Source organism: Chanodichthys erythropterus, chromosome 1 (genome assembly GCF_024489055.1).
Source record: "Chanodichthys erythropterus isolate Z2021 chromosome 1, ASM2448905v1, whole genome shotgun sequence".
NCBI classification, from domain to species: Eukaryota; Metazoa; Chordata; class Actinopteri; order Cypriniformes; family Xenocyprididae; genus Chanodichthys; species Chanodichthys erythropterus.
In genome coordinates this window covers 24,002,526-24,016,973 of record NC_090221.1, presented here as the reverse complement: position 1 = coordinate 24,016,973, position 14,448 = coordinate 24,002,526, and the positions used below count along the sequence as shown (strand labels likewise).

At 38.2% G+C, this 14,448-nt stretch overlaps 1 protein-coding gene across 3 annotated transcripts in view; it reads right to left on the bottom strand.

The window, feature by feature from the left end:
- Window positions 1–14,448, bottom strand: part of fgfrl1a (fibroblast growth factor receptor like 1a) — a 217,402-nt gene that overhangs the window by 149,540 nt on the left and 53,414 nt on the right. Inside the window, exons 1-2 of one of the 3 annotated variants that reach the window (XM_067390764.1) lie at window positions 4,273–4,544; window positions 3,241–3,300 (exon numbers count right to left, since the gene is read on the bottom strand). The exons of 1 other annotated variant lie outside the window; for it this stretch is intronic. The gene's annotated coding sequence lies outside the window, so the exon portion shown is untranslated. Of the gene's footprint in view, window positions 1–3,240; window positions 3,301–4,272; window positions 4,545–14,448 lie in introns of those variants that run through there. One more of the 3 variants, XM_067390762.1, reaches the window with a different exon arrangement.

The following is a 14,448-nucleotide window of genomic DNA, read 5'->3' as shown; positions in this document are numbered from 1 at the left end:
ACGGTTGCTAGGGTACTCTGTTTGGTTGCTAGGGAGTGGCTTGGCAGCTGCCAATGATGATACTCCAAAGGCTACTTGACAATATAAGCCAACCGCCATGTCTGTATGATGTTCTGATGCAGAGATATAGGTCTCGCTAAACAGTTACTCCAAAGGCTGCTTGCCAGTAGGAATGATATAAACCAACCCCCATGCCTCTATGATATTCAGATTTGAAGATATCCCTCTATGCTTTGGGTTGCTAGGGTGCTCTAAATGGTTGGTAGGGCATGTCTATGAAGTCTTTAAGGTGATTTGTGATTGGGCTTTTGCTACCCCAAGACAAATGAGCCCAACCTCATGTTTCTATGACACTTTTATCCAAAGATATTCATTCGATCTTTTTCAATGGAAGTCTATGGAACTTGTTGCTATGGTGCTCAATATGGTTGCTATGGCGTGGCTTGATAGCTTAACATTGATCCTGAGAAACTGATTGGTTGCCTGAGTGAAAAGAGCCCGCCTCCTTGTCTCTATGACATTGTGATCAATAGTAAGAAATTTGAGTGAGTGAGAGAAAGGGTTCTAAGGGCCTGCGTGTGTGTGAGAAAGTGACAGCTGAAATTCAAATTTCTGAACATTCCGCCATTGAAAGTCAATGGGACATTTTTGGCCGCTTTTTCGCACCCTGTGCGAACATCGTTGGTCCGATCGCTTATAAAAGTCATAGCACACCACTCCTCAATGAGCCGGTCGATTTGACACCTCATTCATGGGTCTAGGACAAAAACTGCGGGACGAGTTACGCGCAGACATTTTTGTCCAGAAGAAGAAGAAGCAGAATGCTAGCAACATGATAACATGATTAGCATAATGCTAGCATGATTACCATGTTGCTAGCATTTTTTAACAAGATGGTAACATGATTTTCATGTTTGCTAACATAATGCTAACATGATTAACATGCTACTAGCATGATGCTAACATGATTAGCAGGCTACTAGCATGATGCTAACACATTTTTACTAGTTTGTGTCATGTTTAAACCCTTAGCTAATTGCTATTAGCATGTAGCTATTCACTGCTAGCATGTGTAGCATGTTGGAAGTCCAGTTTGCTAACATGAGTCAAAAGAGCCAACCGCTATGTCTCTATGATGCTCTGATGCAGAGATATAGGTCTCACTAAACGGTTGCTAGGATACTCTGTTTGGTTGCTAGGGAGTGGCTTGGCAGCTACCAATGATGAAACTCCAAAGGCTGCTTGAGAATATAAACCAGCCCCCATATCTGTATGATGTTCTGATGCAGAGATATAAGTCTTTCTAAATGGTTGCTAGGGTACTCTGTTTGGTTGCTAAGGAGTGGCCTGGCAGCTGCCAGTGATGATACACCAAAGGATGCTTGCCAGTATGAATGATATAAAACAACCCCCATGCCACTATGATATTTAGATTTGAAGATCCCTCTATGCTTTGGGTTGCTAGGGTGCGCTAAATGGTTGCTATGGCGTGGCTTTGAAGTGTTCAATGTGATTTATGATTGGCCTCAAGTTTCTATGACACTTTTAACCAAAGATATTCCTTTGATCTTTTTCAATGGAAGTCTATGGAACTTGTTGCTATGGTGTTCAATATGGTTGCTAGGGCGTGGCTTGATAGCTAAACCGTGATCCTGAGAGACTGATTGGTTGCCTGAGTAAAATGAGACCACCCCCTTGTCTCTATGACATTGTGATATAGAGTTATGTTCAATACAAAATCCCTATGTAATTTCCCGTAGTAGGAAAAACACAGTACTTCCTGGTTGATGGCCACGGCTTCACCATAGTATGTCTATGGGGAAATTTGGGCAGCTCTTGCGCCCCAGGGGTACAACTTACACCCCATTTTGAGATACGGTCTGACAGAGCCTGTCAGCCTCTTCAAATGTGGTGACCCACATGTTTCTACGAAATCCTCGTTAGGAGCTATGACTCGTCAAAAGTTTGTCGCAATGTTAAGTCTATGAGATTTTTCGCCCGCCGAACGAACATCATACACCCGATCGCTTATAAAAGTCATAGCACACCACTCCTCAATGGGCCGGTCGATTTGACACCTCATTCGTGGGTCTATGACAAAAACTGCGGGACGAGTTATGCGCAGAAATTTTGTGTGGAATAAAAATAAAAATAAGTATGCGGGAGAATAAGAATGGAGCTTTGCCTTTGGCAAGCACCATTAATAATAAGTATTCAGAATAACAATAATGGATGCTTTGCCTTTAGCAAGCACCATTAATAAGTATTTAGGATAACAATAATGGATGCTTTGCCTTTGGCAAGGACCATTAATAATTTGGTGGGCCGGATTATGTTTTATTTTTGAGATCAGTTACGGGCCAGGTAGAGGGGGAGGGCGGGCCGTAAATGGCCCGCGGGCCGGCAGTTTGAGACCACTGGATTTGAGTATTAAGACAGACCATGGTATAATATGAAATGTTTCTTGAGCAGCAAATCAGCATATATTGATTTCTGAAGGATCATGTGACTGAAGACTGGAGTAATGATGCTGAAAATTAAGCTTTGCCATCACAGGAATAAATTACAATTGTAAAATATAATAAAATATAAAGTAGTTATTTTAAATTGTAATTATATTTCACAATATTACTGTTTTTACTGAATTTTTTTTAAAATAAATTCAGCATTGGTGAGTATAAGAGACTTATTTTAAAAATATGATAAAACCTTCCATCCCAAAACTTTTGGATGGTAGTGTAAACTTAAAATAAATACAAATACATTTGTGTCTACCATTAATTTGAAAATTGTCATAAGGACATATTTTTTTCAGTACTTTATAATCACATTTGCATAAAAAAAATTATGTGTATCAATATATGATCATAATTATGATCATAAAATTTTGCTTGTATAGTGCACCCTTACTAGCAACCACCCAAAACATTTTAACAACCACTCAATTCCTTGGCAACCAGCACAACACCCTGGCAACCACCTAGAACATCTTAGCATTGTGAGTTTTGTTTTAGATTTTTTTTATTTTTTATTAAGAGCTCTATCATATATATTTAATTGTTTTTTGGTGGCCCTCAAAAGTACCATTATAAACATTTTAAAAATAAAAATCACTAAAGACCCAAATCCCTCCAAAATCAAACTCTGACTATAAGTATTTCCCCTTTCCATTCCATCTGCTGGAGTCCGTTCGTTTCTCCTGCCTCACACATTCCACACTGTGTCTCAGCCATGACTAACCTCATTTGTTCTGTGCCGCTCTCCATCAGAAAGCGTTTCAACTACATGCTCTGCGGGCACCTGACCAGGGCAAAAAAACACATAAGACACCTTGAGTCAAGTTGACCCATAAAAAAGAATGGCATTCAGTACTGAGATCTAACAGGGCATATCATGAGCACAGCAATCCATTTGTGTGGAGAGGTAGTGAGATGCACGAGAGGAAGGGGGTTGTAGGACATTCCTCTCAAAGCCCTTATGCTCAAACAACGGCAGCTGGGAGTGAAGTAGCGCTGGGTCGATGCTTGGGCCATGTGCTACATGTGTTCTTAATGTGCACTATATAATCTGTTCATAAAGGAGCTTTGAATCATTTTTAGTTTTATAAAATGGAAAGTGACTGGAAAAAAGCATAATTTCTGGTCCAAAGCTTATGGAATGCTATTTGCATAATGGGGTCCACATGAAGTACCTGTATAAAATTACAAAAGCAGCACTTCTGTAGTTTCCCGTTCTAATCTCCCCCTTCCCTGTCAGCTTGTCCTTGTAAAGCGCTTTAGCTTTGTATTCATTGTGGCGCCACAGGAGAAGAATACACTGAACCGAAAGGCACGGCCATGTCCGACAAAGTGTCCATTGACAGAAGGGGAACCTCACGTGGCCAGCAATCCTGGAATATTCTCTCAAATGAATCCGTCATCATAGAACTTGTACCTGTCAGTGTACATCAAATTTTGCCCTTGCGGGACGCTGATCTGTCATCTGCCTCGCGGTTATTTTCTTTTCCACTGCTGTCACGTGAGGGTCTTTCACTGGTGGTTCCGCCCTATGAACAACCTTCGTCTCCATTTCCGCTCCCACTCAAAATAAAATGATCAGGCCCATGGGAGCTGGCCGTAAATCAGCTACCCTGCCAAATATTTTTAGAAACAGGGCCTCTACACGAAACACAGTTCTAATGTCTGAAGCACACATTCTGCCTGTTAAAAAAGCATTACAAGTTTTTAAAGGGATATATCACCCAAAATGAAAATGCTATCAACATTTACTCACCCTCATTTCTTCTGTGGAACACAAATAGAGAAATTTTGAATAATGTGCTGGTTGCTCTTTTCATCCAATTACAATGAAGACTGATGTTTTCAAGCTTCAAAAAGGATGTAAAACACCATCATAATGTCAACTGTATGAAGTTTTATGTAGTCTAACAATAATTTTGTGTGACAGACTGTTATTCCATCACTGTGACTGGATCACCGTGGGCACTATTTTAACAATCTAAGCACGTGGCCTAAAGCGCACTGCGCAAGTGCACTTAGGGCATGTCCGAATCCACTTTTGCTAGTTTAACCCTCTACCGCACGCATTATGATAAATTTATAAAAAAGAAATATTTGACTCTTTTTCTTTTCTTAGAATGGCTTAACTTGAAGTGCTGTAAAAAAAAAAAAAAAAAATTATATTTTAATATTATTTTAAGGTACTTTATGATATGTTGCCATATGGCAACAACGCGCGATAGTGGAAATAACTTAAAATAAGTGTAAGTGTATATAGTCAATATTTTTCCTCAGAAATGTTGTTTGTATTGAATACATTGGTGCTTTTATAAGCTTAGCAGTAAATATAAACAACACCTTATACTTATTTATCTTGTGCTTTTATTTATGGAATTTATTATTTTGCTGAATAATGCTTTATATTCTTTGAATTTCATTACGTTTTTCATGAATATTATTTAAATTGCAAATGTAGACAGTTAAAAACAAATCTAATACTGTTCATCATGTATCATAAAACATTTACATAAAACCTAAAATATTGTAGTTCATGAAAATTCAACATTACGCAATCTTATGAGAGGAAGGTTATGAACATGAACCCCCCATAATCCTTGAAACTTCACCTTTTTTCTGTATGTAAGTTCAAAAAGCATTTTTTTTCAAAGGTGAGACACATGTACACATCACATTTGGTGCACTTCACCCTAACAATACACTTACATCCACTTGCACCTGCCTTTTTGAGACACAATGGTAGGCCAGTGGTAGGTCTGGGCCAGTATACTGGCTGTGGTGGCAGGTCTCCGATGTTGATTTAATCCATAATATAAATGCCATGGCAGTCCTTAACACTAATCAACGACTAATCAACATTATATCACTAGCATTAATGTTGTTATCGTTACAGCTTAACAGACTGCAGCTGGCCTTTGCTAGCTATCTAACCTATTATAATAAAGTCATTCCATTATTGCGCAGTGTTGCCATATGTTGCCAACACAGACATTTTATTGATTTTCCCAAAAACAATTTCTTTTTTTTTTTTTTTTGAGTGGTGAATATGTTATCATAACTTACCTGAGATGATGTTAACAATTTTTTTGTGAATGTGACATGGGCGGGTCCTTGTTTGTTACTGACGTTTTAGTTTGCTTTCAGCAACTACATACAAGAGACGGCAGTCTGTCAGAAAATCGCGCCACAGAAAAAAATTGCATGTCATGTGACTTAACCAAAGCACATCATTGGCTAAACTAAGGTCTTCTCTTACTAACAAAAAAAAAAAAAAAAAAAAAGAGAATGTTCTGTTAAAGAGACAGTGGCAAGTAAATGAACACAAAGTGTATGTTGCCATATGGCAACACTATGCGGTAGAGGGTTAAGGACGGAAAAAATGGTCGGCACACCCGGCGCATGGTCTAAAAGGGTTGTCCCTTTTAAACAACCCTTTACACTCTGGAGTCGGCAATTCTGGAGGTACAAATAAGAGTTATTATTATTAAAAACTGTGGAATGTCTTCTTTTATTTGTGTACACTCACAGTAAAAACAAAATGTTTTGCTTTTTGCAAAATAAAGAAAACTAACATGATGCGCAACCTGCCATCTCTATCTGAATGAAGTCCATTCGGATAGTCCTCAGAAAATGAACTGTAACTTAGAGAATACTTATCACACAAACATGAGACATATGTCCGACGAAATGCTGAAAAGTCAGGTTTTAAATAATACAAGTCAAATCAAAAATAAATATTCTCTGTTTATTTAATCTGTTTGCAAAAGAGAGAGATGTCAGTCGTTAAACACATCAAGCTTAGTCAGATTCATGTACATTGTTTTGAGACGCAGTGAGGAATAATTCTGGAAGAGCACTTTCAATTTCATTTTGATCGCGGATCAACTTGATCAAGCTGATGATTGTGAATGGTATGTTTTTTTATTCTTTAGTTCTTTATTCTAATAGCGATTTAGTGTCAGTGAATATTATAATACAGACATTTAGGCTCTATAATATAACAAATATAATACATAAAATGTCATAGAGGTAATATGAACGTTTGGATGATTTCTTTGGCCTGTTTTGAACAGATTATGAAGTGTTTACTGTGAAATAGTCTAGTGCCATATCAATGAAGCTTTTATTCACAATGAATAATGGAAATTCAGCTTTGCATCACAGAAATACATTGTATTTTAAAGTATATTAAAATAGAAAACCATTATTTTATATTGTAATAATATTTCACAGTATTGTTGTTTTTAAATGCAGGCTTGATGAGCACGAGACTTCTTTCAAAAAGCTCCTTTCTTTTTCTTTTATCTTACAGATTTGAGAATTATTGGCCCAGATATTGGCCCATATTGGACTGCATGCATATGATACTGAGATCACTGACTGGAAGCAGGACAGTTTTTTTTTTTTTTTTCAATAATTTTTTCTTTTTCTCAAGTGCATAGAAACACCAAATGCCAGGTATGTGATGTTCACATATATCTTTGAACAGGATTTATTTCCAGGTATAACTGTATAACTGTATGTGTCTTTGACTTTTAAATAAACTACAAACAAAAAATTATATTTTTCTTTTGTCATTGCATTCTTTCTTAGTTCACTCAGTCACATTCCTGACTGAATGGCTCATTATGCGGCTCATTAGGGGCAGGGTCTTAATGACCTCAGGTGTGAATCACAGCATTATTCATGAAGATTCACGCCTCCTTGTATATGGCCATCCTAAACAAAAAGTGTTTTAGAAATTTAAAATCAATACATTGTTTTATGTGTCAGAGTAGGCATAATGATTTTAATATCACTTTGAAACAAAAACTCTAGACTAAAATATACAGTTCCAAAAGGTCTTGTGAAAAATGTTTAATATGTTTTTTAGGCCTTATTTCAGTGACTTATTTAGTGTATTTACAGAAAACAACTTAAAGTATATTTTATGTGTACTTTAAGAACATAGCAAAATTAAAGCTGCAGGCAGCGATGAAAGGGCCCTCGCACCCGGGCTCACCGCCACCCGTTGGCCTTAGGAAAAGAGCGAATAGTGGGCGACATGCATGTAAGCGAGTAAATACAGGAGAATTATGGCAATTTCATTTAAAAGTGCCACACTTCCTGCTGCCAACAGGTGGCGCTTTGTCCGTAACCGAATATTGCGATATAGATGTGTTCAGGCCAGAAATATTATCAAATGTGTGAAGTTTGGAGCAGATTGGACATTATATGCCTAAGTTACAGCAGCTTCGTCTTTCATGGCGAAACATCAGATTTTGTCAGGCCGCCACATACACGCCATTCAGCGAAAACTCAAGATCTTTGATATTTATCATTGGTAAGGTCTTGAGATTAGACTGACAACATTTGATGTTGATCTGGTTAAATCTCTATGAGGAGTTAATCACAGTGTAAAACATGTCATTTCCTGTTGCCTGCAGGTAGCGCTATGACTGTAACTGAATATTGTTACGAAGATGTCGTTGATGAAGTTTGGAGCAGATCGGACATTGTTTGTCTGAGTTACAACAACTTCCTTTTTCATGGCGAAAACATCAAACTTTGTCAGGCCGCCACGGACACGCCCTTCTGTGAAAACTCTAGATCTTCGCAATTTAACGTCACAAAGGCCTTTAGATTAGACTGACCAAATATGACATTGATCTGATTAAAGTTCTAGGAGGAGTTCGTTAAAGTACAAAGTCTGGAAAATGCAAAAAACGGTGATTTCGCTCCAAGAGAATTTTTTGTAGGTACTGGGCTGATAAATGTGTGTATCGAATTTCAAAACCCTAGTGAAATGTAGCGAGTGGGGCTGTACGTTAGATGGCGCTATCGAGCCATTTTTCCACGCCCAATTCCGAAACCCATAACATACGTACATTTTCACCACTTCTGACACATGTGCAAAGTTTCATGAGTTTTCAAGCATGTTTAGGCCCTCTAAAATGTGATTTACTTTGGAGAAGAAGAATAATAATAAATATAGCTGCGAGCAGCGATGGCGGGCTCAAGCCCGGTGGCACCGCCACCCCGGTGGCTTCAGGGCAAGTGTGCCCAGCGGGCAATAGGCATTTAAAACGGTTAAACATCAAAGGACTATGTCAAATTCACTCCACATTTACTGCAATACAAGGTGCCGCTATAGAGCCCCTCCTCCCTGCCCATTTTCAAAGGATTACATGTGCCAAGTTTTTACATTATTCTGATGAATTTTGAAGCAAATCAGGTTAAAATAAGAGGGTGATCTCAATGTATGCTGAGAGTTACACATTTTCTGCTTCCAGTTGGTGGCGCTATGACTTTGAATCACAATAGTCACATCCATTTGATCAGCCTTGTACAACGAAAACTAAACCGAAGTTTCATCAAAATCAATTAATGTATGCAGAAGTTATAACACTTTGTTTCCCTTTTCTTGCCATAAATTTGTTGCCTCGCCACGGCCAAACCGTTTGAGATATCCAAAATCCGTTTGCAATTAAACAACTTCAGTGTGTTAGCAACAAGTTAAAAAAAAGCTTTGTGTAAATTGGATAAACCCTGTAGGAGTAGTAGTATAAAATTCATAGCCTGTTTTTTAAAAAAATTAACATTCAAATAAAAATAGCCGACTTCCTGTTGGTTGGAGCTAATGAATGTAAATTAGAAAATTGTCCGGCTTGATGAGAGCAATATGTGTACCAAGTTTGGTGATTGTAGGAAAAATTAACCCCCCCACTTTTGTCAAAAGGTGGCGCTACTGAGCCCCTCCACCACGCTCATTTCTATGACTTTGTCCATGTCTACTGGTTGACAATATTGATGTGTGTGTCGAGTTTCATGCAATTTGAAGCATGTTAAGAGTCTCAAAAGCTTCCAAAACTAATATTAAAGTTTGATGCATTGCCATGGCAACAGTGTTTGTGATATCACTATTTTTTTCAAAGGTCTACATTCACCATGTCTTGACATTATTCTGGTGAAGTTTGAAGCAAATCGGATAAAAATAAGATGGTGATCCTGTCATAGGTCTACATCTGCTGTGTATTGACATTACACTGATAAAGTTTGAAGAAAATCATGCAGTCTGAAGTCGGCTTCAGACAACCCCTATAAAAATTCTAGACCAAATGATTTACTTTTATTTGTGCAAACTCCACAATGCTCTGAAATAACTAATCCAGCCATAATGTGAATGTCTGTGATTGCTGATGTTGTATAATACTCACACTTCTATTCATGTGTTTTTTGACCTCCATGAGCTGTTGTTTGTGCACCAATCTTATGCACCAAAAGCATGCATTCATTTAATTTAATATGTGTGGTATAAGATAAAAAATAAAATGGAAAAATAATAAATAATAAATAGAGCCAAATCACAGAACCTGCAAAGACAATTTTAATGTCAATCTCAGGTATTAATAAGGTTCATGTATTGAATTTTCTGCTCACTTATGCATGTTTATTTTAAACAGCCACTTTCATAATCATGTGAAATTTTACTGAAACAGGGTTTTTTAATAAATTTGAATTATATCAGTAAATAAATAATTCAAAAATTCTCATTGTAATTGTTAAAAATAAATAACTCAATATTTTGAAAAAAATAAGACTGTAAAGCACACATATGCATACACAGAGAGAGAAAAAGATATATATAGACAGTGTGACACAGACATAGACTCACACACAGACATCCATTATCCGTTTTCAATTTAACATCTTCAATGTCTTAGCAACATGTAAAAAAATGTTTGGTCTGAATGGAATAAACTCCCTAGAAGTAGTAGTTTAAAATTCAGAGCCTGTTTAGTCAAAAAATCCACATTCAAACCAAAATAGCAGACTTCCTGTTGGTCGGAATGACTGTAAATTAGAAAATTATCCGGCTTAATGAGAACAATAAGTGTACCGAGTTTGGTGACTGTAGGTTAAACTAACCCCCCCACTTTTGTCAAAAGGTGGCGCTATAGAGGCGTGCTCCCCGCCCGTTTCTACAGTTTTGCCCATGTCTGCTGGTTGATATCTCTGATGTGTGCATTGAGTTTCATGCAATTTGAAGCATGTTAAGAGTCTCAAAAGCTTCCAAAACTAATATTAAAGTTTGATGCATTGCCATGGCAACAGTGTTTGTGATATCACTATTTTTTTCAAAGGTCTACATTCACCATGTCTTGACATTATTCTGGTGAAGTTTGAAGCAAATCGGATAAAAATAAGATGGTGATCTCAAAGCATTTTGAAAGTGACACACTTCTTGCTGCTAGTTGGTGGCGCTATAACTTTGACTCACAATAGTCACATCCATGTGATCGGACTACTACAACAAACACACTCGTGAAGTTTCATAAAGATCAATCAATGTATGCAGAAGTTATAACACACTTCCTGTTTCCCTTTTCTCGCCATAAATTTGTTGCAATTTTTCATCATCGATGTCTTGACTTCATGGTGACTGAGTTTGGTGGTGATCGGAATAATCTCCTAGGAGGAGTATATCAAATTCCAGAGCATGCGTTTTTCAAACAACCCTTAATAGCTGACTTCCTGTTGGCGTGGCGTTTAACTTAGAGCACGAAAGTTGTTCGGCCCGATGAGGTCTATATGTGTACTGAGTTTCATACTAATACATGCAAGCGTGTTTAATATATGGACAAAATTTTCAGACTCTTTTCAAGGGGGCGCTGTCGAGCCCCCCTGCCACGCCCGGGTACCAGCCTCTGCGGCGTCCTAATGGCCGCGGATTCCAATGTGTGTGCCAATTTTCAAGAGTTTTTGAGCATGTTAAGGCCCCCAAAAAGCCCCGGAAGACGGAAAAAAATAAATAATAAAAAAAAAATAATAATAAATATAGCTGCGAGCAGCGATGGCGGGCCCAAGCCCGGTGGCACCGCCACCCCGGTGGCTTCAGGGCAACTGTGCACAGCGGGCAATAGGCACTTAAAACGGTTAAACATCAAAGGACTATGTCAAATTCACTCCACATTTACTGCACTACAAGGTGCTGCTATAGACCCCTTCCTCCCTGCCCATTTTCAAAGGATTACATGTGCCAAGTTTTAACATTATTCTGATGAATTTTGAAGCAAATCAGGTAAAAATAAGAGGGTGATCTCAATGTATGCTGAAAGTGACACATTTTCTGCTTCCAGTTGGTGGCGCTATGACTTTGAATCACAATAGTCAAATCCATGTGATCAGCCTTGTACAACGAAGACTAAGCCAAAGTTTCATCAAAATCAATTAATGTATGCAGAAGTTATAACACTTTGTTTCCCTTTTCTTGCCATAAATTCGTTGCCTCGCCACGGCCAAACCGTTTGAGATATCCAAAATCCGTTTGCAATAAAACAACTTCAATGTGTTAGCAACAAGTTAAAAAAAGCTTGGTGTAAATTGGATAAACCCTGTAGGAGTAGTAGTATAAAATTCATAGCCTGTTTTTTCAAAAAATTAACATTCAAACCAAAATAGCTGACTTCCTGTTGGTCGGAGCTAATGAATGTAAATTAGAAAATTGTCCGGCTTGATGAGAATAATATGTGTACCGAGTTTGGTGACTGTAGGAAAAACTAACCCCCCCACTTTTGTCAAAAGGTGGCGCTACTGAGCCCCTCCACCACGCCCATTTCTATGGCTTTGTCCATGTCTACTGGTTGACAATATTGATGTGTGTGTCGAGTTTCATGCAATTTGAAGCATGTTAAGAGCCTCAAAAACACTCAAGAATATTATTACAGTTTGACCTGTTGCCATGGCAACAATATTTCAAATATCAAAAATCCTGTCATAGGTCTACATCTGCTGTGTATTGACATTACACTGATGAAGTTTGAAGCAAATCAGGTAAAAATAAGAGGGTGATCTCAAAGCATTTTAAAAGTGATACACTTCTTGCTGCCATTTGGTGGCGCTATAACTTTGACTCACAATAGTTACATCCATGTGATCAGACTACTACAACCAACACACTCCTGAAGTTTCATAAACATCAATCAATGTATGCAGAAGTTATAACACATTTCCTGTTTCCCTTTTCTCGCCATAAATTCGTTGCCTCGCCACGGCCAAACCGTTTGAGATATCCAAAATCCGTTTGCAATTAAACAACTTCAATGTGTTCGCAACAAGTTAAAAAAAGCTTGGTGTAAATTGGATAAACCCTGTAGGAGTAGTAGTATAAAATTCATAGCCTGTTTTTTCAAAAAATTAACATTCAAACCAAAATAGCTGACTTCCTGTTGGTCGGAGCTAATGAATGTAAATTAGAAAATTGTCCGGCTTGATGAGAATAATATGTGTACCGAGTTTGGTGACTGTAGGAAAAACTAACCCCCCCACTTTTGTCAAAAGGTGGCGCTACTGAGCCCCTCCACCACGCCCATTTCTATGGCTTTGTCCATGTCTACTGGTTGACAATATTGATGTGTGTGTCGAGTTTCATGCAATTTGAAGCATGTTAAGAGCCTCAAAAACACTCAAGAATATTATTACAGTTTGACCTGTTGCCATGGCAACAATATTTCAAATATCAAAAATCCTGTCATAGGTCTACATCTGCTGTGTATTGACATTACACTGATGAAGTTTGAAGCAAATCAGGTAAAAATAAGAGGGTGATCTCAAAACATTTCAAAAAGTGATACACTTCCTGCTGCCAGTTGGTGGCGCTATAACTTTGACTCACAATAGTCACATCCATGTGATCAGACTCCTATAACGAACACACTCGTGAAGTTTCATAAAGATCAATATATGTATTAAGACGTTATAACACATTTCCTGTTTCCTTTTTCTCGCCATAAATTCGTTGCCTCGCCACGGCCAAACCGTTCGAGATATCAAAAATCCCCTGGCAATTTTTAATCATCAGTGTCTTGACTTCATGCTGACCGAGTTTGGTGGCGATCGGATTAATCGTCTAGGAGGAGTATATCAAATTCCAGAGCATGCGTTTTTCAAACAACCCTTAATAGCTGACTTCCTGTTGGCGTGGCGATTAACTTAGAGCGCGAAAGTTGTTCGGCCCGATGAGGTCTATATGTGTACCGAGTTTCATACTAATACGTGCAAGCATGTTTAATATATGGACCAAATTTTCAGTTTTTCAAGGGGGCGCTGTCGAGCCCCCCTGCCACGCCCGGGTACCAGCCTCTCCGGCGTCCTAATGGCCGCGGATTCCAATGTGTGTGCCAATTTTCAAGAGTTTTTGAGCATGTTAAGGCCCCCAAAAAGCCCCGGAAGACGAAAAAAAAAAAAAATAATAATAAATAAATAAAATAATAAATATAGCTGCGAGCAGCGATGGCGGGCCCAAGCCCGGTGGCACCGCCACCTCGGTGGCTTCAGGGCAACTGTGCACAGCGGGCAATAGGCACTTAAAACGGTTAAACATCAAAGGACTATGTCAAATTCACTCCACATTTACTGCACTACAAGGTGCCGCTATAGAGCCCCTCCTCCCTGCCCATTTTCAAAGGATTACATGTGCCAAGTTTTAACATTATTCTGATGAATTTTGAAGCAAATCAGGTAAAAATAAGAGGGTGATCTCAATGTATGCTGAAAGTGACACATTTTCTGCTTCCAGTTGGTGGCGCTATGACTTTGAATCACAATAGTCAAATCCATGTGATCAGCCTTGTACAACGAAGACTAAGCCAAAGTTTCATCAAAATCAATTAATGTATGCAGAAGTTATAACACTTTGTTTCCCTTTTCTTGCCATAAATTCGTTGCCTCGCCACGGCCAAACCGTTTGAGATATCCAAAATCCGTTTGCAATTAAACAACTTCAATGTGTTAGCAACAAGTTAAAAAAAGCTTGGTGTAAATTGGATAAACCCTGTAGGAGTAGTAGTATAAAATTCATAGCCTGTTTTTTCAAAAAATTAACATTCAAACCAAAATAGCTGACTTCCTGTTGGTCGGAGCTAATGAATGTAAATTAGAAAATTGTCCGGCT